The 23,206-nt window shown below is 40.0% G+C and overlaps 1 pseudogene; it reads right to left on the reverse strand.

Annotated features, from left to right (window-relative positions):
- Nucleotides 1–11,991: 11,991 nt before the first annotated feature.
- LOC132020236 (tubulin alpha-1A chain-like) lies at nt 11,992–13,271 on the reverse strand (annotated as a pseudogene).
- Nucleotides 13,272–23,206: the final 9,935 nt, after the last annotated feature.

The raw sequence follows: 23,206 nt of genomic DNA on the forward strand, positions 1-23,206 counted from the left end.
CCAAGGAAAGAAGGTTCTGAGAGACCCAGCCACGGTACCAAAGAGTTAAAACTTGGGTGCTGAGATCAGGAAGAACCGGATTTGAATCTCAGTCCTGTCTTTTACTCACTGTCATTGAAAATACTGGATAAATTACTCATCCTCCCTGGGGCTCAATTTTCTCAGCTGTAAAATGGGATAATAAGAGGACCTACCTCTTCTGTGTATGAGTGTGACATGCAGTATCAGGCACCCAAAAGGGGCTCTGTAAATGGTAGTGATCATTAATAATAATAATGATATTGAATGCAACAGTCCCTTAGCCAGTGCCAATAGTGGGACCTAGACAGCAGAATGAGGCAGTGGGAAAGAGCTTAGCGCTGGAAATTAAGAAACCTAAGGTTTTTATCTCAGCTCCATTAAGAATCAGCCATCTAACTGGAGGCTAGTTCCGTTGGCTCTCTTTGAGCCTCAGTTTCTTCATTTACCAGATAATATCTCTAGTGTTCCTGGTCCTTTTCATCTCTGAAATTAAAATCAATGAGCTCTGTTGCATTTAAAGTGGTTTTAAAGTTCTGAGTAATGGAAATAATGCTATTATTATAAGAATGACTATTCTGAGGTTAAGAAAATACTTTCCAATCAAATCTTTAGGTGGAGTACCCCCCTCCATGTTAGAGCTATCATAAATTTGAGAACATTTTTGGAGAACAAAGACTTCCTTGTAGATGGTTATTAAAGGTTTGAGTTGGAAGGAGGTGGGAAGGGCCTGGTTTGGGAGGAGGGAAGCGGAGCGGGAACATCAATGGCTTGGCCAGGCTAAACTCCAGGCTGGCTTTGTCCTGCCACCTTGAGACAGGGCTGGAACAATTCTGAGGTTTAGCACTCCAGGGTCCCTAAGGAGCAACAGCCCATTGGACTGAATTATGCCAAATTGAGGAGCGACTTGTAAAATGAGCAAATATTCCCCAAGGATTTTAACCAACACGTTGTACCTTTCAAGTCGCTGAGTACAACCTGTGGGAAAATGACCTTGTAAACACATCAGACTGTCATTGTGAGATCAGCCTGGAATGGAAATGATTTTGGATACAAGAAATCAAATTTATGACTAGTCTTACGCCACCAGCTTTTATTGATTCTTTGGTTACATCGGGGACACGTAGGGCTAATGTAGCTGGTCTAAGGCAACTAGTCTGTTGAGAAATGGAATTCTCTTTTCCAGAAAATGTAATTTAGTCTCAATAATGAATCAATCCAAAGGTAAGACCCCTAAGAACCACAAGAAGGGATATTGCAGCTATCATATATATTAACCCTTAACAGACAAAGCATTCTGGAAGTTGGACATTTTCTAATAAACTCTCGTATTTCTTTTACTAAATTTTTTTTATTGCTTTTGTACTGTTTAAAATGAATGGATTAGGAGTGCCTGAGGGGTTCAGTCCATTCAGCATCAGACTCTTGATTTTGGCTCATGTCATGACCTCAGGGTGGCGAGATGGAGCCCTGCCTCCAGCTCTACACTCAGCCTGGAGTCTGCTTAAGATTCTTTCTCCTTCTTCCTCTGCCCCTCTCCCCCTGCTCATGCATGTGGTCTCTCTCTCCCTCTCTCAAATAAATAAATAAATAAAATCTTTAAAAAAATAAGTGATTATATTCAAATGGAATTGCTTAGGACTGAGAACTATTTTCTAGGTCCCCTTAGAAAGCCAACACTTACAGGGCGCCTGGGTGGCTCAGTGGATTAAGCCGCTGCCTTCTGCTCAGGTCATGATCTCAGGGTCCTGGGATGGAGCCCCGCATCAACAGGCTGTCTGCTCAGCAGGGAGCCTGCTTCCTCCTCTCTCTCTCTCTGCCTGCCTCTCTGCCTACTTGTGATCTCTCTCTGTCAAATAAATAAATAAAATCTTTAAATTAAAAAAAAAAGAAAGCCAACACTACAAATTTGTATTATGAAATGAAAATTATACATAGAACAATGATAACAAAAACAAAGGCTTCCCTCTAATCCCAGAACCCAAAGAGAACCATGAGTAAAGTCTCACAGTATTTTTGCTATATCGTTATGTAGATGTGAATAAAATTGGTGTCAAATCTGTATCTTCTTTTATTTTTTTAATAGCTATAAAGAAAGTTCTGGCATATTTTGCAAGTCAAAAAGATTAACCAAGAATGAATAATGGGCAAGTTAAAAAACTAAAACTTACAATATTCAAAACAATGAATACTGTTACACTGAAAAGAAATAATAAAAAAAAAAACTTACAATATTCAAAACCCAGGAGGATCCAAGGGGAAAACACAAACAAAGAAACAAACAGAAACAGACTCATAAGTACATAAAACGAACAGAGCAGAGAGGAGTGGAGGTTATGTGCGAAATAGGTGAAGGGGGCTAAGAGGTACAAACTTACAATTACCCAATGCATAAATCACTTGAATGAAAAGTACAGCATAAGAAATATAGTCGATAACATTGCAATAATGTTGTATAGCAGGGCACCTGGTGGCTCATTTGTTAGGCATCTGCCTTTGGCCCAGGTCATGGTCCCAGGGTCCTGGGATCAAGCCCCACTTTGGGCTCCCTGCTCTGTGGCGGGCCTGCTTCTCACGCTCCCACTCCCTGTACTTGTGTTCCCTCTCTCTCATGTGCGCTCGCTCTCTCTCTCTGTCAAATAAATAAATAAAATCGTAAAAAATAGTAATAATGATGTAGAGCAGCAGGTAGTAACCATACTTATTGTGGTAAGCACTTACAAAATGTGTAAATTGTCAAATCACTATGTTATATACCTAAAACAAATGTAATATTGTATGTCAACTATATTTCAACTAAAAATAAAAATAAAACTCAGGACATTTGACTGATATTCTGTAATACCATATAATTAAAAAAAAAAAAACCCAAACTATGCAATTTAAAAGGTGTGCTCTTCTTTTTGGAGGCTTTTCCCCCCAGCTTTGTCTATTTGTATTTTTTGCTTCAAATCTCTACAAAAACCTAAGACCATTTAATTATGCCCTGTACATCTTTTTTAGTGTCCTTGTTATTAAAAACAGACTTCAAAGCACTCCCCAGAATCAAACCATGAAGATCCTCATTAAACAGTCAAGGAAAGTGATGTGATTTCAGATGTTGAACAGCCCTGAGATTGAAGGGGTAATATTTGAAAAAAATTTTTAAGATTTTATTTATTTATTTGACAGAACGGAGATTAAAAGTAGGCAGAGAAGCAGGCAGAGAGAGAGGAGGAAGCAGGCTCCCTGCTGAGCAGAGAGCCCGATGCGGGACTCGATCCCAGGACCCTGAGATCATGACCTGAGCGGAAGGCAGAGGCTTTAACCCACTGAGCCATCCAGGCACCTCAATATTGGAAAATTTACAATCAAAACTAATTGAACAACAACAACAAAGAAAACTAATTGAGCATAAAACAATACACAGATCTATGTATCGATGACTTTAAAACGAGTCTGTGATTTGTTACCTTAAGATTCAAGGACTCTCTATCAGTGTGGCCAGGGATCAATGGGATTAGGAAGAAAAGATTACATTCTAGGACTCATAGCTAAAATACATGGCTTGAAATTATATGAAACTTGGCCGGATTCTCATATGGCCTCTACATAAGACACACATGCAACAAGCAAAGCCAAGAGGCTGCTGTGCTTCAGAAACCAAACTTAGCAGACTGGAGTCCTCGGGGTTTGCACTGCTCCAATTCACAGAGAATTTCAGAATCTGAGAAATAATTAAGGTGCAATGGGTATCGCTGAATATTCTGGGAAATGACAACAAGGGCCAACTGCGCTGAGTGCTGGCATGAATTAGCTCATTTAATCCTAAAACAGTAATCCTGACAGTAACCCTGGCAAGGTTCTTTCCTGATTGTACAGAGGAGAAAACTGAAGCAGAACTCGTAAAGGACAGAGGAAGGATTCGATTCCAGGAAGCATATAACCCAGAACCTGTGTGTTTAACAGGACACGTCTTTTCTCCCCATTAAAAGAACAAAGACTCACTAAAGGTAAAACCCAGCCTCTCTCCCTGGTTCTTGGTCTGTTCAACCTACTCATCTTTTAGAACTCACTAGAAACCTTGATTCCCTGGAAGAATTTCCCTGGTTCCTTAGGCTACATTTGGTCCATTTTGTTTCACTTGCCCTCCTGGAGCCATCTGCTTCTACCAGCATAACCAAAATCATAATTTTCAAAATTACTCTTTGAACTAACTATTCTCTCCAGTAGAATTCTTCAGGAGGGTGGAGGCTGTGTCTGTTTTTGCTCACCACGGTAGTCTCAGTCCAGGACATGGGGTAGGCACATGATAAATCTTTATCGCAAGAATCAATAAAGAAGCAGATCATAGCTGTCCTTGATCACGGGAGATGAGTGAGAAAATACGCCCTGTGTGTACAAAGCACGCCAGATGTAGAAAAACATGGTGTCATGAAAACAGTTAACCAAAAGCAGACAGCAGAATCACCACAGAGATCAGGCATGACATCTGCTGGCGGTTCTGGGCATACAGGAGAGGCTGGTTCTCAAACAGAAAAACTCCAGAATGGCCGTACTCATTCCTTAGGCTGCCTACCTTTCTGGGGCTCTCCCAGGGTATGACATAAAATAGAATTAATCATTACCAGCCTGACAAGTTCTGCTTATGAAGACTTGAAAGAAAAAGGGCAATAAATAAATAAATAAATAAAATGAAACAAAATGGAATAAAATAAATTAAAATAAAATAGTTCTCTACACTGACTTGGAAACCACCTCAATTTGTCCGGGCTTTTTTTATCATTTATTGGACTTTACACGAAAAAAAACAGATACTCCCCCAAAGACTTTGCTGTTTTCGTGTGAATATTATCTTCATTTTATCATGGGCTTCTGATGACCATAGTTTATCTTGACTAACTTGACCCCATTCATTTGATGAGGAGCCCTAGCTTTGTGTTCTAATTCCCATTTAGTTTGCTTATTCATTGCACACGTTTTCATCAAAGGCTTATTGTATGCCAAATGCAGTGCTAGTCCCAGCAGCACAATGGTGAACAAAACAGATGCTCCCCCACCCCAATCTCGCTGTGGGATCTGCTGGAGAATGCAGATGTGTTCCTAGGCAGTTACAAACTTAACCGGGACCTACGGATCTGGTGTGAAATTCAGGTAGTTCTTAAACATCCCTCAAGTGGTAAGCACAATTGGATGTATTTGTTGGTGTGCATTTTTCACTGTTTGCGGGGTCTTAACCATCTTCAGTCTAACGATTGAGGTAAGACAATACTGCATGCAAAACATCCGCGAGCATATCTAAGCAAAGCATAAACAAATCACCCAGCTCAGCTACTTTGAACTGCATGTACCCTAAAATTGGGGCCAGGCAGGGGCAGCCCTAAATTCATTATCAAAAGATCTTGTTTAGAAATTCTGGGTAGGGACTACTTGAAGAGAACAAAAAGTAGGTGTTGTAGATTATGTTATTGTTCCCTACCATTCTCTCCTCCTTCTCTGTGATATAATTATACCCCCCCTCCTCCCCAGCCCCACATCAGGCTTGGCCACATGGCTTGTTTGGCCACCTGCAGTGTGCGTGGAAGTGTTGTATGCCTCAGCCAAGCACACGCTCGAGCAGCTTGGGTTATTCATGGCTCTTTTCCCTCTAAGAGAAAGCAGCCCATCTTACGTGTGGATTTCTCCTCCAATCTGGATCCCAGAGTGAAGACACAGAGCAGGGCTGACCAGGGAATAACATGTAAGACGGAGGAAAAGGAAGCCTTTGTGGTTGTAACACATTGAGATTTTGGAGTTGTTTGTTTCCAATGCAGACTTTAGTAATTCATCACTTACACAACACCTGGTGCTCATCACAAGTGCCCTCTTTAATTTCCATCACCTGTTTCATCCATCACCCCCCACCCACCTCCTGTCCAGGAACCATCAATTCCTTCTTTATGGTGTAGAGTCTGTTCCTAGGTTTGCCCCTCTTTCCCACCACCGCCCCCCACTATGTTCATTTGTTTTGTTTCTTAAATTCCACATATGAGTGAAATCACGTGGTATTTGTCTTTCTTTCACGGACTTATTTTGCTTAGCATAGCACTATCTGGCTCCATCCACATCATTCAAATGGCAAGATCTCGTTCTTTTTACATCTGAGTAATATTCCATTATATATGTGTGTGTGTGTGTGTGTGTGTGTGTGTGTGTATACATATATAACATATATCACATATATCACATCTTCTTTATCCACTCATCTATCAATGGAATTTAGGCTCTTTCCATAATTTGGCTATTGCAGATAATGCTGCTATAAACATCGGGGTGCATGTATGAGATTTTGGGGTTGTTTGTTATCTCATATAACCTGCAAAGAGTAGAGTAAATCATCAAGTGTCAGAGTCACCCAAGGGAATCAAACAGAGTCTTGAAAAGAAGTACAGTACAAACATAGAACAGGCACAGCTTTCTGGAACAAGATAAGAAATTAAACATAAACATATAAAGTAGTTTATACTCAAACCCACAGAAAAATCAGTGATGAAGAAGATGATTGAATCACTGTGAGTGAGCTTGATATAATATTTATATATAGTACATTGAATCTAAGAATGGGAAAATATTCATTCTTTACAAGCTTTATGGAGTAATTTATGAAAAATGACTTGTGAACTAATCACAAGATATTCTCGACAAATTCCAAAAAATAAGTATCCGCAATCTCTGACTATAATGCAACTAATTTAGATATTAATTTTTAAAAATAAAACAAAAAGTCACACACTTGCATGTTGAAAAACATACTTTTAAATAGCTCCAGCACAAAGAAATCCTAATGAAAACTAGAAAATATTTAGAACTGAACAGTAACACTACTTGTCAAAATTAACAAGATATGGCTAAGGCAGTATTTAGAGGGACATGTATAGTAGCCTAAATGCATATATTGTAAAAGAATAAAGGGTAAAAAGTAATTAGCTTAACATCTAATTTTAGAAGATAGGAAAAAAGAAATAAATATAAAAGCAGAAATTCATAAAGAACACAACATGGACGGTACTGGAAAAGATTATGCTGAGTGAAATAAGTCAAGCAGAGAGAGTCAATTATCATATGGTTTCACTTATTTGTGAAGCATAACAAATAGCATGGAGGACATGGGGAGTTAGAGAGGAGAAGGGAGTTGGGGGAAATTGGAAGGGGAGGTGAACCATGGGAGACTATGGACTCTGAAAAACAATCTGAGGGTTTTGAAGGGGCAGGGGATGGGAGGTTGGGGTACCAGGTGGTGGGTATTAGAGAGGGCACGGATTGCATGGAGCACTGGGTGTGGTGCAAAAATAATGAATACTGTTATGCTGCAAATAAATAAAAAAATTTTTTTTTTAAATGTTGAAATGAAAAAAAAAGAAAACACAAAACAGAGAGGCTCGACAAAAGATTTTTTTTAAGATTTTATTATTTATTTATTTATTTAGGTGAGTAGGGGCAGAGGAAGAGGGAAAGAGAGAATCCCAAGCAGACTCCACTCTGAGTGCTGAGCCCAATGTAGGGCTTGATCTCACCACCCTGAGATCGTGATCTGAGCTGAAACCAAGAGTCAATGGTCAACTGACTGAGCCACACAGGTGCCCCTAAAAGTTTTTTTTTTTTTTCAGGATTAATAAAATTGACAAATCTCTGGGAAAAAACAAGTAAGAAAAAACCAAGAAAACACAGATAAATACTATTAGGGTCATAAAAGGGAAGTAAATCTAATTTTGCATTCTTTTAGGATATAGAAAAAGAGGAAATATTTTCCAAGTCATTGTATAGTGTCAACATAAGCATCATATACATCAAAGAGAGGCAATAGCATTAAAAGACTAAAAAATTATAGATCAATGTCAATAATGATCACAAATGCAAAAATCCTAAACAAAATTTAACAAACTGACTCTAGCAACGAATAAAAAACATATTTGATTATTACAAAATTGGGTTCATTCCAGGAATTCAAGATTGGTTTACCTTTTAAAAATATTTTAATATACCAAGGCAACAAATTAAGGGTGAAAAAAAAATACCATCATCTCAAGAGAAGTAGGAGAATGATTTAATAGAAGGGAATTTTAGATTATGGTTTGGGGAAAAAATTTTTTTGCAACAAAATAGAAAGAAGAAAACCTCTTTAACCATATAAAGTTTTTCTAGAGGAAAAAAGCTATAGCAAAAATTCATACTTACTATTAGTAAGATATAAAGGGGTGCCTGGCTGGCTCACTTGGTGGAGCAAGCAACTCTTTTTTTTTTTTGCCATTAAAAAAAAATTATTATTAATTTATATCAGTCACCATACAGCGGCTCCGAGTGAGTCGTTAAGCATCTGCTTTCAGCTCAGGTAATGATCCCAGGGTTCTGGGATCGGGCCCTACATCAGGCTCCCTGCTCAGCGGGAAGCTGACTTCTCTTGTCCCACTCCCCATGCTTGTGTTTCCTCTCTCTCTCTCTGTCTCTCTCTGTCAAATAAATAAATAAAATCTTAAAAAAAAATTAGTCACCATACAGTACATCATTAGTTTGGATGTATTGTTCCATGATTCATTGTGTCTAACACACGTGCTCCGTGCAATACATGCCCTCCTTAATACTCATCACCAAGCTCGCCCATCCCCCTAACCACCTCCCCTCTAAAACCCTCAGTTTGTTTCTCGGGAGTCCCTTGCTCTCATGGCTCATCTCCCCCTCTGATAACCACCCCCCCCCCCCGCCACTGCTTCATTTTTCCCTTCCTTCTCCTGTTGTCCTCCAGGAGCACCCAACTCTTGATCTCAGGGTTGTAAGTTTGAGCCCCACATTGGACATAGAGGTTACTTAAAAAATCTCTAAGAAAAAAAAAAGTGAGATTTAAAAATATAAAAATTCTTTTAAGATCAAGAACAAGTGTTCTATTTATCATGGCACTAGACTTTCTGACCAGTGAAGTAAGATAAGAATAAGACATAAAATAGATAAGGTTGAAAAAAAAGAAACAAAGTTATCCTTGTTTGCTGATGATAGGATTATCTACACACAATACTCTGAAGAATCCAAAGATAAAGTTTAGAAATTAATAAGTGGTTTGAGATGCCTGAGTGGCTCAGTCTGTTAAGCGTCTGCCTTCCACTCAGGTCATGATCCCAGGGTCCTGGGATCGAGCCCCACATTGGGCTCCTTGCTCAGTAGGAAGCCTGCTTCTCTACCTCCCCCTGCCCCTGAGCTCTCTCTCCTCTCTTTCTGACAAAAAAATTTAAAAAAAGGAAAAAAATTAGTAAGAGAAAAGTTTCTGGTTATGAAATCAGTATGCAATAGTAAATTGCATTTGTACATATCAGTAACAAAGAGATTTACAACAGCAATAAACACTAGAAAGAGATCCAACAAAAGACATGTAAGACCTCTATGGAGAAGATTATAAATCTAATGTTAGAAGACATTAAAGAAGACTATTAAGTAGATTAAACAAGAAAGCTGTTAGACTGAGATGGCTTTAATGCCTTAGTAGTCTACGTAAGCAAACCCAAACTTTTGCCTATAATGCCTCAAAGTTAAAAAACTGAAACCCAAGGACAACCAAGGACAGCTACTAGCTCTCCCAGGTAACGCAGCCTCTTACAGCCAAGTCATTCTCTTGCTTTGCTTCTGCCTCTTCTCTGTTAAGTTTTTCTTGTAGCTCTTATTGGCGAAGCCCTCCTAACTGTTTCCAGTTTGGCATTGCCCAACTTGAATTGATTTTTGCTCCAATGAACTTTACAAATTGTAATATGCTTCATTTTATCTTTCAAGAAGACCACATAAGTGGAGAAACATATATAATAGATGTGAGGGGTGTGTGTGATCAAGTAAGCAAATTCTTGCTTTCAAACGTTATATGAAAACAGGAAAAAGGAGAGCAAGGTAAAAATACACGCCCTATCAGATAGTCATTGAGACAAACAATCCAATAGAAACAGAATAAACAGCCTTGAAACAAACTCTAACATGTATGGAAACTGGATTTGTTGCAGTGACTATCAGTTGCGATGTCACCAACTACCCAGTACCTCATGTCTTAAAACTACAGCAACCATTTTATAATTTCTGATGATTCTGTGAATTGCCTGGCCAGTCCTACTATTGGTCTCACCATGACTCAGTCATTCCAGCTGTATTCAGGTGGTCACTGGACCCAGATTGCGATTCCAATAAGACTGCTCTCCCATGGCCAGAGTGCTGTCTGGGGTTCTGTTCTCTTCCAGATGACCCCTCCTGATTTGTTCGAGCTAGTAGCCAGACCAGCCCAGATTCTAGGGGAAAAGAAACAGGCCTTAGCTCTTCATGGATAGAGCAGAATATTTATAAGGAGGTAAAGAGCTGATCAGAGCCTTCTTTGGAGATGATCCAACACAACTGGAACTGCAGCCCCGTGAGAAATGGAGGGCCTCTACAATGGGTTATGTATGTTAAATAAAATGTAATTGGAACTATACCTCATACAACAGAAAAAAAAAAATTCCAGATGGATTCAAGGCTTAATTGTGGAAAGTAAAACTATAAAACTTCTAGGAAAGAAAAAAAAGAGAATATATTTAAGACCTGGGAAGAGGGGTGCCTTGTAGCTCAGTCAATTGAGTGTCCAACTGTTGATTTCAGTTTTCAGTCATGATCTTGGGGTCCTGGGATTGAGCCCCGCATCAGGGTCCCTGCTCAGCAGGGAGTCTGCTTCTTTCACTTACCTCTGCCTTCCCCCCCTTGTGTGCTTGTGTGTTCTCTCACTCTCTCTCTCTCTCTCAAATGGGTAAATAAATCTTTAAAAGGAAAAACAAAAAGACCTTGGAAAAGAAGAGGATCTCTGAAGCAAGACCCAAACAGGCACAACCTCTAAAAGAAAAGGTTGGTTAAACTCAACCACGTTAAAATGCAGAATTTCTGTTTGTCAGAGGATCATGAGAAAAATGAAAAGACGGAATGCATACTGAGAAAAGATATTAGCAACACATACAACTGACAGAGGGCTATTGTCCAAAATGTATGAAGGATTCCAAATTTTCTTTTCTTTTTTTTTTTTTTTAATTTATTCATTTGACAGAGAGAGACACAGCTGGAGAGGAAACACATGCAGGGGAAGTGGGAGAGGGAGAAGCAGGCTCCCTGTGGAGCAGGGAGCCTGATGTGGGGCTCGGTGTGGGGCTCAATCCCAAGACGCAGGATCATGACCTGAGCTGAAGGCAAACACTTAACCACTGAGTCACCCAGGTGCCCCAGATTCCAAATTTTCAATAGGGAAAAGACAAAACAATTTTTAATGGGCACAAGACTGGAATCAGAAACTTCAGAGAGGAAAAAAACACAAAACCAATGGCAAATGAACACGAAATGATTCTCACCTTTATTATTTGAGGAACAGAAAATCATAACTAAAATGGTATACTTTTGGCACACCTGCTGGCCCAGTTGGTAGAACATGTGACTCCTGATCTCAGGGTCATGAGTTCAAGCCCAACCTTGGGCATGGAGCCTACTAAAATAAAATAAAATGAGATTTTTACATCTACGCAACTGGCAAAGATTTTAAATCCTCACAATATCAAATTTGATTGGAGATAAGGAGCAAGAGGTACTCATATACTCTGCTAGTCAAAGGATAAGTAGTTATTACCTGTTTGGAAAACAGTTTGACATTAATTAATAACTTCAAGGATACACATATCCTGTGACCCAACAATTCCACTTCCAGATATATTTTCTAAAGAAACTCTTATATATAAATATCAGAAGACAAAATATTTAAAGAAACACTGTTTTATAATAAAAAAATACAATGTACATAAATCTGTTGATTAGAGAACGGATAGATTGTGGCTTTTTTTTTTTTTTTAAATTTAAGACAGGGAATACCGTATTCAAACCCATCAGAGACATGGACAGCTTGGGTCTGTAACAAAGTGTTGTGTTTTAAAGCACAGGTCAGTAATTGTATGTCAAATTAAGTAATCAGAGCACAAGTTTTCAATGTTCAAAACAGAATAAGCTTCCCAGCAAAAGCAGCATCTTTGTGACATTTCCTTCTCCTTCACCTTCTCCTTCAACATAATCCACACCATCCTCCTCATAATCCTTCCAAGGGCAGCCATGTCCTTACAAGCCTCAGAAAACTCTCCTTCCTCCATGCCCTCCCCCATGTACCAGTGAACAGAGAGACACGTGGCATGCATCAGGTCAAACTTGTGGTCCAGGCGAGCCCAGGCCTCAGCAATGGCTGTGGTGTTGCTCAGCATGCTCACAGCTCGCTGGACTTTGGCCAGATCTCCACCAGGTACCACAGTGGGAGGCTGGTCATTTATGCCCACTTTGAATGATACTGGGTGGTATGCTTGGTTTTGGTGGTGGCAATGGCAGCATTGACATCTTTGGGAACCATGTAGCCACAGTACATCAGGCATCCAGCCATGTATTTACTATGGTGAGGGTCACATGTCACCATCTGGTTGGCTGGCTCAAAGCAAGCATTGGTAATCTCTACTACAGAAAGCTGTTCGTGGTAGGCTTTCTCAGCAGAGATGACAGGGGCATTCATGGCCAGAGGGAAGTGGATGCAGGGATGAGGCTCCAGGTTGGTCTGGAATACTGTCAGATCAACATTCAGGGCTCCATCAAATCTGAAGGAAGCTGTGATGCAGGGCACAATTCGACCTATCAACCTATTTAGATTAGTGTAGATTGGGTGTTCAATATGGAGGTTTCAATGACAGATGTCATAGATGTCTACCACGAAAGCATGGAAACCTAGGGGGCTGGGTAAATAGAGAACTCCAGCTTGGACTTCCTGCCATAATCAACAGAGAGATGTTCTATCACCAGGGAGGTGAACCTGGAACCAGGTCCCCCCTACAAAGCTAAAGAAAACCAAGAAGACCTGAAGACCTGTGCCCTGGTCATCCACCTTACAAATTCTGTCACTGATCTCCTTGCCAATGCGGTAGTGCCCTCGGGCGTAGTTATTGCCACTATCTTCCTTGCCTGTGATGACCTGCTCAGGGTAGAAGAGCTGGCGGTAGGTGCCAGTGTGAACTTCATCAATGACTGTGGGTTCCAGGTCTACAACACATTCTTGCCAGCGCCCATCTCACCGAAGAAGGTGTTGAAGGAGCAAGTCCTCCATCAATGGTCTTGTCACTTGGCATCTGGCCATCAGGATGAATGCCATGTTCCAGGTAATGGAGCTGCCAGTAGGCACTGCCAATCTGGGCACCAGCCTGGCCAACGTGGATAGAGATGGAGTCATGCATGGTTGCTGCTTTGCATCTGCCGATGTGGCTTGTTCTTTAACTTGAATACTGTGCAGCAGTAATAATCAGTAGCCTTGGCTACATTTCAAAAGCATAAGGTGAGTAACAAAAACAAGTCACGGAAGACTAGATTCTGTATGATTCGACTTTAAAAAGTTCAGGAATACAGAAAATTAAACAATATATTGATTGGGGATTGATAGGTGATAAAATTGTAAAGAAAAGTAGGGCAATGGACAAGCATAAAGTTCTGAGTCATGGTTACCTCTGGGCAGAAGGGAAGGGGGAGAGATCAAGGAGACACACAGAATGAACTTGGCTCCAAAGGCACAGGTCATCGTTCATCTTAAAATTAGATGTTGAACATTCATTCCCAATTCCTTCACACCATAATGCCATTAATAATAATAACAATCATTATTATAATTATTATTATTATTATAAATAAAACTAGATATTAAATATATGGGTGTTTGAGGTATTATTTTTTAACCTTTTCACATCTGTTACACTTCCTCCTTTTTATATATTCAGTATCCAATAAAAATAATTTAAAAAATTAAAGTCTTTTTTAAAAAATAGTTTATTTATTTGAGAGAGAGAGAGAGCACAAGAAGGGGAGAGAGCAGGGGGCGGGGTAGAGGGAGGGGGAGAAGCAGACTCCCTGCTGAGCAGGGAACCTAATGCAGAGTTAGATCCCAAGACCCTGAGATCACAAGCTGACTCAAAGGCAGATGCTTAACCCACTAAGCCGCCCAGGCACCCCATAAGAGTAACATTTTAAAACAAAAAGATTAGATTCCCTCGTCTTTGTTTCTCAAAAACACCATGCAAAAGAGAGGCTTGAATTTGCTTTTTCAACCTTCTAGTTTTCACCACCTTCAGCAGGCACCCACAGGGAGTGAGAAAATAAGCCATGGGGCTATCTGGGAGAAGTTTCTGGAACCAAGGGTAGAATGGAGAGGGAAAAAATAAATTGAGCTTTGTTCCAGATATCTAAAGTTACTCAGACCCACCAAGAAGGCAACAGTAAATCATTTCAAGTGACTTGTGTTGGGTCTATGTAGGATATTCATCCCACCTCCCTCCACTGTCCCTCTCACCCCACATCTTGGCTTACACTGATCTTCTTATGGTTAAGATATTGGGTTGCATTACAAAGCCCTCATCCATTAACTTGACACAATAAAATAAAATTAAATTAAATTAAAATACTTGACACAATAAGCTTCATGTCTAGTCACCACTACCTAATTCCCATGCTCCCCAGGCTAGGTATCAAGAGCTACATTTGGTGGGAAATGGAAGTCCTATGTTCCCGTTACTTCTCAAACTTGCTTCATTCTCACATACCTCATCGCTTCTTGCCAAGAGTGGTCTCCTTGCTTGGTCCAGTCAATTCTCCTCTCTGCTGCCAGAGATGCCTCTTTTCTTAAAATATGAATCAGCTCAATCCCCTGCTTAAAACCCTTATCTAATTCCCTTACGCTCCAGGAAGTGTCCACAGTCCTTGCTTTGGTAGATAGGATGTGTTCCGAACTGACTTTAGGCTATGCCCTCCCTCTTTCTCTCATTTTCTCTTTCCTCCAGGCTCAGTGAATGGGCCCTTCTCATTTCCTGTGTATACCATGCCCCTGTGCCTTTGTACATGCTGTTCCCTCTGCCTGGACTGTGTGTTCTTCCTGCACTTGCACTAAAGCAACGGAACCTACAGATTCTTCAAGCCATAGCTCAAAGGTCAGAAAGCAACTTCTCTTGTGCCTCTGATAGAAATTACTGTTCAACCATAGCACTTCCGTCTTACAGAGAGCCTGAAAAGTTAGAAAACATGGGATACATTTATTTTTAAATAGGATGTACACATTTTCAAAGAATGTACTCAATAAATTTTTCTTCCATATTCAGACTCCCTTTCAGGTGAAGTGGCACTAGATTTAAAGCAAAAGTTGTTTTTTTTTTAAGATTTTATTTATGTATTAGATTGAGAGAGACAGGGAGAGAATGAGTACAAGCAAAGGGAACAGGAGGCAGAGAAAGAGAAGCACACTTCCCCCTGGGCAGGGAGCACAAGGTGAGTCTCAATCCCAGGACCCTGGGATCATGACCTGAGCCAAAGGCCACCCAGATGTCCCTACAGCAAAAGTTTTGATGTTTTTTCTAAAAAGAATACAACAGGGCACCTGGATGGCTCAGTCGTTAAGCATCTGCCTTTGGCTCAGGTCTTGATCTCTGAGTTCTGGGATCGAGCCCCACATCGGGCTCCCTGCTTGGCGGGGAGCTTGCTTTCCCTCTCCCACTCCCCCTGCTTGTGTTCCTACTCTCGCTGTCTCTCTCTGTCAAATAAATAAATAAAATCTTTAAAAAAAATAAATTTAGGGGCGCCTGTGTGGCTCAGTGGGTTAAAGCCTCTGCCTTTGGCTCCATGGGAAGCCTGCTTCTCTCTCACCCACTCCCCCTGCTGTGTTCCCTCTCTTACTGTATCTTTCTCTCTCGAATAAATAAATAAAAATCTTTTAAAGAATAAAATTAATAAATAAATTTAAATCATTTAAATTATTTTAAATTTTAAATTAAAATATTTTTATTAAATAAATTTTAAATAAATAAAATGAAAATTAAAAGAATACAATGATTATACAATAAACAATCCTAAAGTCTGAAAACACCAGAAAAATACGTATTTTCTTCTGTCTACATGTCCCTCTTCCTTAACCAGGCTATGTACTCCTGAAGTATTGATGCTTTCTTATACTGCTAGCTCCTGGCACATGTCCTGACACATGATAGGCAGACAATAATTGCCTGAGAAATGAGTAAAATAATATATAAGGTCAGAAAAAAAAACCAGTTAAACAAGTAATACATTTTATTTAGAAATAGTTATCAAGACATCCCTCTGTTACAGAGTGGAAATATAAATGTATAATGTTGTCTCGAACAAACAGTGCTTGGACTAATAGAATTTTCCCTTTGTGAAAAGGTCCTAAATTATTGCTGTCCTTTGGAACTCACAGTATAATGAGTGTGTGATAGTGTGGTTTTTTTAAAATTTTAATTCAATCAGCCGACTTACAGTACATCATTAGTTTCAGATGTATTGTTCAATAATTTATCAGTTGCATAACACCCAGTGCTCATCACGTCATGTGCCCTCCTTAATGTCCATCACCCAGCTACTCCATCTTCCCAAGCACCTCCCTTCTAGCAACCCTCACTCTGTTTCCTATAGTTTAGAGTCCTTTGTGGTTTTTCTTCCTCCCTGATGACTTCCCATTCTGTTTTCCCTCCCTTTCCCTACGGTCCTCTGCCGTGTTTCTTACATTCCACATATGAGTGAAACTGTATGACAGTTGTCCTTCCCTGGTTGACTTATATCACTCAGCATAATACCCAACAGTTCCTTCCGCACTGATGTAAATGTTAAGTATTCATCCTTTCTGATGGCTGAGTAATATTCTATTGTGTATATCATATCTTCTTTATCCATTTATCTGCAAGGGACATCTGGGCTCTTTTGATAGTTTGGCTATTGTAAACATTGCTGCCATGAACACTGGGGTGCAGGTGCCCCTTCAGATCACTACATTTGTATCTTTGTGGTAAATACCTAGTTGTACAATTGCTGGCTTGTAGGGTAGCTCTATTTTCAACTTCTTGAGGAACCTCCATGCTGTTTTCCAGAGCTGTACCAGCTCCCATTCCCACCAATAGTGTCAGAGGGTTCCCCTCTCTCCACACCTTCACCAACATTTGTTGTTTCCTGACTTGTTGATTTTAGCCATTCTAACAGGTGTGAGGTGGCATCTCATTGTGGTTTTGATTTGTATTTCCCTGATGCCAAGGGATGTTGAGCATTTTTTCATGTGTCTGTTATCCATTTGTATGGCTTCTGAGGAGAAAAGTGCGTTTATGTCTTCTGCCCATTTCTTGGTTGGATTATTTCTTTGGGGGGTGTGAGTTGCATAAGTTCCTTATAGATCTTGCATACTAGCCTTTTATCTGATATGTCATTGGCAAATATCTTCTCCCATTCTGTAGGTTGCCTTTTAGTTTTGCTGACTGTTTCCTTTGCTGGATAGTGTATTTTTTTTTTTAAGATTTTATTTATTTGACAGGCAGAGATCACAAGTAGACAGAGAGGCAGGCAGAGAGAGAGGAGGAAGCAGATTCCCCACCAAGCAGAGAGCCCAATGTGGAGCTCGATCCCAGGACCTTGAGATCATGACCTGAGCTGAAGGCAGAGGCTTAACCCACTGAGCCACCTAGGTGCCCCTGGATAGTGTATTCTTATTACTGCATCATGGCCATATGTACTGTGCAATACTCAGATTATATGCCTTTGTGAACTTTGATAATTATACATCTGTTTCTCTATATGAAATTTCTCTTGCAAATTTTACCAGCATGGATCAACCCATACCGAATGTTCAAATATTTTTTGAATATTCGATGCTGTAAATAAGTTTATTTTTTAAAATGAGTTAATGAATGAATAAGACTCTCAATAAATATGCATAATTGATTTGAATGTAGATAAGCAACTAAAGACATATGGCATAGAAAATATCTAACTTTGTACAGGAGAAGTTAAATTTAATTTAAGTCTGGAGTGCATCTACCAGTTCCCCTTACTTGGGATTCCTGCCCAACATCCTAATCCAAGTTATTTTAAATGTAAGCCCATCTGCCTGGATCCAAAAAAACTCTTAAGTATCCATTTTACTATCAATCTTTTTCCAAGAGATCAATGAACCATACGGTTCATCCATATGGTTCATTCATATGGTTTTGCAAGCCACAGCTCAGGAATTCTAAGCCTGGCTCTTCTGCTTACTGTGGGAACCTTGGGGAAGTTACTTAGACACTGTGTCTCAATTTCCTTACTCCAAAATGGAGAGAAAATTATACTTATCTGAAAAAAGTTATTGGGAGGATAAAAGATGAGTATACCTGTAGCAGACCTCTTTGGACTATTTACTGACAGCCCAATACTCTTCTGAAAAGACTGCCTCAGAATCACATTGAGAGCCCATGAAATGTACAGATTCCTGAGTTATTCTCAGCTCTGCTAAACCAGAATCTCAGAGAGGAAGAGAAATGCCTGAGAATCTGGAAATTTTATTCTGATCAAAGTAATAATTCTGATGTCTAGATGTGGAGGGCACAGTTGCAAGAATGACCACAACGGCCCTCATTCTGGCCTAATTCTTTCCTTTTTGGGCAGGGATGGAATCTAATGAAAACGAGATGTCACTCCCCAAAACAGATCGTCTGAGTGAGCCTCACTGAACACATGAGCCCTTCAAGAGCAGAGAATTCTTTCCCGCTCATAGCAGAAGAGAAAATCAATAGAATCCTAAGGAGAGAACCCAGGGGAGCTGGCCCGGACTTCTGACCTACAGAACCATGAGATAGAAAAATGGATGTTGTTCTAAGCCACTGGTCTTGTGGTAATGTTTTATGCAGCAGCAGAAAATTAGAATAACATCCCAACTTGGGAATGGCTAAAAACAATACCCGATTCCTGTTCCTCTACCCTCTACACACACTAGTACTGATTCGTCTCTGTCTACATTTGGACATGGGTTTTTTCCTTGTTATTATTTAAACTGGAAGAAGATAGAGGAATGTTTTTATGAGAAGAAGAGCCAAGTAGTGGGAGAGGAAAAATCCAGAATGGGGAAAGGTGATAGAACAGGAGTCTAGGTTTTAGCCCCCAATGAGAGGGGAGTTTAGAGGCCTGCAAGGCTGTTCAAGAGGGATTTGAGGTACTCTGGGTATAAGCAAAGCTACTTGGGAAGAAATTTGGGCACCACACTCTCCAAATCCTTGCCAAACACTGCTCAGGAACCCAGGGGTTGGCACTGAGTGTACCCAGAGGCAGTGTCCTTGGCAGGGTCCCTGGGATTCCCACGCTATGGGGGGGTGGGGGAGGGTCTTCTCCAAACATCTGCATAGACAGTGTCCACAGACACGTGAAACCAACTGACAGAAGGAAGATGTGAGTCACACCTTTGAGTGTCTTCTGGAAATAACTGGCAGCACTGATAAGGGTGGAGGCAAGTTTTGGTATAGCTAACTAGTGAGGCCCACCAAACTAGCCGACATCTGGGCTGCACAGGAAAATACCTAGCACGCTTGATATTTAGAAGACTTTTCATAAAGTATAGGACTAATCTAAGCTTCCCCTTTAATTGATGTCAATGTCCTTTAGCCCTGATCACCAAATCCTATTCCTGACCTAACTCTATATCCCCTGTTAATTTGAGCAGCAAACCGCTTCTGTCTATGGTAGCTGCCTTCTCCTTTGCTTCCTGCCTAAGTGCCTGGACCTCCATTCATCCACTGTGTCCTAAGAATGAGGGCTGTATCACAGTCTGGTTTCAGCCACAGTATTTGGCCCAAATCCATTTGTGGCATTGGGTTTTTGAAGGTCAAAAGCCTTCCGGCATTCTAAGTAGCAACATGCCAACTTTAATACTATTTCTGGCCTCCCTGAACTTGCGTCTGATCGATATGCAAGCGACTACAGAGCTACATTAAATCTAATCAGCACAACAACGTCAATAGCAGAATGAGATCTCACATTCGGAGTCATTTATTAATATCTGAATATGTATTTTCAAATATAGGTAAGCATTTTAGATGTAATTGATAAAAAAAGATTTATGTGTTTTGGATTTTGAATTCCTATCACTCAGTTGGAGTCTAAAGTATATTTTTAGTTTGCAAAGAATAAAGTGTTAGAATAATCCATGAAGAATATAAAAAATGCTTCATGTTATGAAAAAATTACTAATAAATTACTAATACATAACACATGCGTGCATAAGTTGGGGGGGAGAGAAGCAGAGAGAGAGAGAAGAGTGGAATGGAGGACCAGAGGGAGAGGGACAAGCAGACTCCCTGCTGAGGCTGATGCGGGGCTTGATCCCAGGACCCTGAGATCATGACCAAGCCAAAGTTAGACACTTAACCCATTGAGCCACCCAGGCCCCCCTTAGCTTCTAATTCTAATCTTCATAGTACTGCTTGATGTTCTAGGATTCATAACATTAAAACGATCCCCCAAAATTCTATTTGGCTTTTAGTTACTTAATTCCATTTAGGCCACGAATCTTCAGTTGTGCTTTCTGCAAGTAATTAGTGTGCAGCCTAATGAAGCAGAATTACGTCCTACAAACAGAAAGATAACAGGCCACTTTCATCGTTTTCCTTCAGGCAAAGATGAACCACAAGGCAGACGAGAGATTTTGGAATTGCCTTGTCATGTACTTAGACAAGATGTTCAAACACGATGAAATAGCAACTCTTACATTCTTAAAAGGCTGCTTGAATGAAAGAAACCCTTTAATGCAGTACTTTGCAGATTAAAACACCAATATTGCAGGACTTGCTAACCACCAAATGTTGCCTGCAGAGAAAGTGGTTCCTATGCCAGAAACTGCTGAAGAAGTAACCAAAGCAATATTTCTTAATAGAGAGCAAGTATTTCTTATCTGCAAAGATGCTCCCATCATGCTTTGCCAGGGAAGATGCTAAAAGTGGTGTGCAGACCTCAAAAACAGAGGTATGGAGGAAATGCGGGGAATTGAGTTACCTTGGGAGCCATTTAAATTGGTCCATTGCACATTTCTGGACCCAGGATTTGAAAACAAAAAAATGTGGTTTTTGTCAAGTGATGGCTTGAGGCAGCAAGTACATGCAGAAATATTAGGAATCAAAAAAATGGAAGTGATGATGATAATTTTATGTCTGCTTTGGAAAATAGAACCTCCTTCAGAGGGTGCACAAAGCTTTTATTTGTGGGGGACTGTCTCAAAAAATTGCATCCTCACTGCCAAACAGAGGGCCATGAATAGAAGAGGCCATTTTTCCAATAATCTACCACCATCATCATTCAATGAAAGCAACATGGACATTCATTAGCAAGCTGGCACAAAAAGTCATGTAATCAATTGCTGTAATTTCAGTGAAGTCTCCGCTCTCTGCCCTGTTAGGGCCTGACAAGCATTTTGCATGCAAAAGCAAAGTGGAACAATATTCTGATAGTGGAAGCTTCTAAGGCAGAGTGTTCCAATAAAAAATAATGTAAGTCACATATGTAATTTAAAACTGTCTAATGGGGTGCCTGAGTGGCTCAGTCGTTAAGCTTCTGCCTTCAGCTCAGATCATGATCCCAGGGTCCTGGGATGAAGCCCCCCATTGGGCTCCCTGCTCACCGGGAAGCCTGCTTCTCCCTCTCCCACTCCCTGTGCTTATGTTCTCTCTCTCTGTCTCACATAAATAAATAAAATCTTTTAAAAAATAATAAAAAAATAAAATTATTTAGTAGCCACATTTTTTTTTTAAAAAAGTCAATATTGTTTCCTTATAACAAATGTATGGCTGAATGAGTTATTGTAAGGTAAGCACCTGTATAATTACTGCCCAGGGTAATAGGGCTTTGCTGGCTACCCCAGAAGCCTTCTCATGTGGCCTGACCCAATCTCAACTCTATCCTGCTTCTCTATGTTATTTGTCTCCCCCGCTCCTTTTTTTTTTTTTTTTTTTTGAGACATAATTGTTAAGACAGTTCTAGATTTATAGGTTAAAAAAAAAAAAAAAGAGCAGAGAGTACAGAGTTACAGAGTTCCCAATATGCCTCCATGGACAAACCCAATTATTAATCTCTTATGTTAGTAGGGCTTATTTGTTACAAATAAGGAACCAATACTGACATATTATCATCAACTAAACTCCCAAATTTATTCAGATTTCCTTAGTTTTTACTTAATGTCCTTTTTCTATTCACGAATCTAATCCAAGTCATGACATTACATTTCTTTGCCATGTTTTCTTGGGCTCCTCTTGGTTGTGACAGTTTTTCTGATTTTTATTGTTTATGATGACCTTGAGAGTTGGGAGGACTGTTTGTCAGAGATATTATAGGACATCCTTCTACTGGAATTTGTCTGATTTTTTTCATAACTATATTGAGGTTATGGGAATTTGTGAGGAAGATCACAGAGGTAGAGTGCCATGTTCATCACATCAAGGGTATATTATCAACATGACTTACCACCACTGATATTGACCTTGATCACGTGAAGGTAAAATTAATTCTAATAATATATTTTATTTGGTCTAATATATTCAAAATATTATCATTTTGGCTTACAATCAATATAAAAATTATCAATGAGATATTTTACCTTCTTTACTTTACACTAAGTAAGAGCTGATGTGGTTTATGCTGACACACATCTCAATTTGGATTAGGCATCTTTCCAGGGCTGCAGGCGCTGATGGCTACTGTGTTAGTACAGTTGCAAGAGGCAACTGCTGAGGTTCAGGCAGGCAAGAGGGCACTTGTGTCCCCTCCCCCTGAATTCCCCCAATAAAGCCAGATGTTCAATCATACTTTGCCCTTCGTTTTTAGCTACTCGCAAAGATCCCTTCCCAACCAGCCTGCCCACAGGATCTTTTTTTTTTTAATTTATTTTTTTCTAATTTTTTCAATTTATTTATTTTCAGCATAACAGTATTCATTATTTTTTCACCACACCCAGTGCTCCATGCAATCCGTGCCCTCTCTAATACCCACCACCTGGTACCCCAACCTCCCACGCCCCCGCCACCTCAAACCCCTCAGATTGTTTTTAAGAGTCCAGAGTCTCTCATGGTTCATCTCCCCTTCCAATTTCCCCCAACTCCCTTCTCCTCTCCATCTCCCCATGTCCTCCATGATATTTGTTATGCTCCACAAATAAGTGAAACCATATGATAATTGACTCTCTCTGCTTGACTTATTTCACTCAGCATAATCTCTTCCAGTCCCGTCCATGTTGCTACAAAATTTGGGTATTCATCCTTTCTGATGGAGGCATAATACTCCATCGTGTATATGGACCACATCTTCCTTATCCATTCGTCTGTTGAAGGGCATCTTGGTT

This window comes from Mustela nigripes, chromosome 6, assembly GCF_022355385.1.
Source record: "Mustela nigripes isolate SB6536 chromosome 6, MUSNIG.SB6536, whole genome shotgun sequence".
NCBI classification, from domain to species: domain Eukaryota; kingdom Metazoa; phylum Chordata; class Mammalia; order Carnivora; family Mustelidae; genus Mustela; species Mustela nigripes.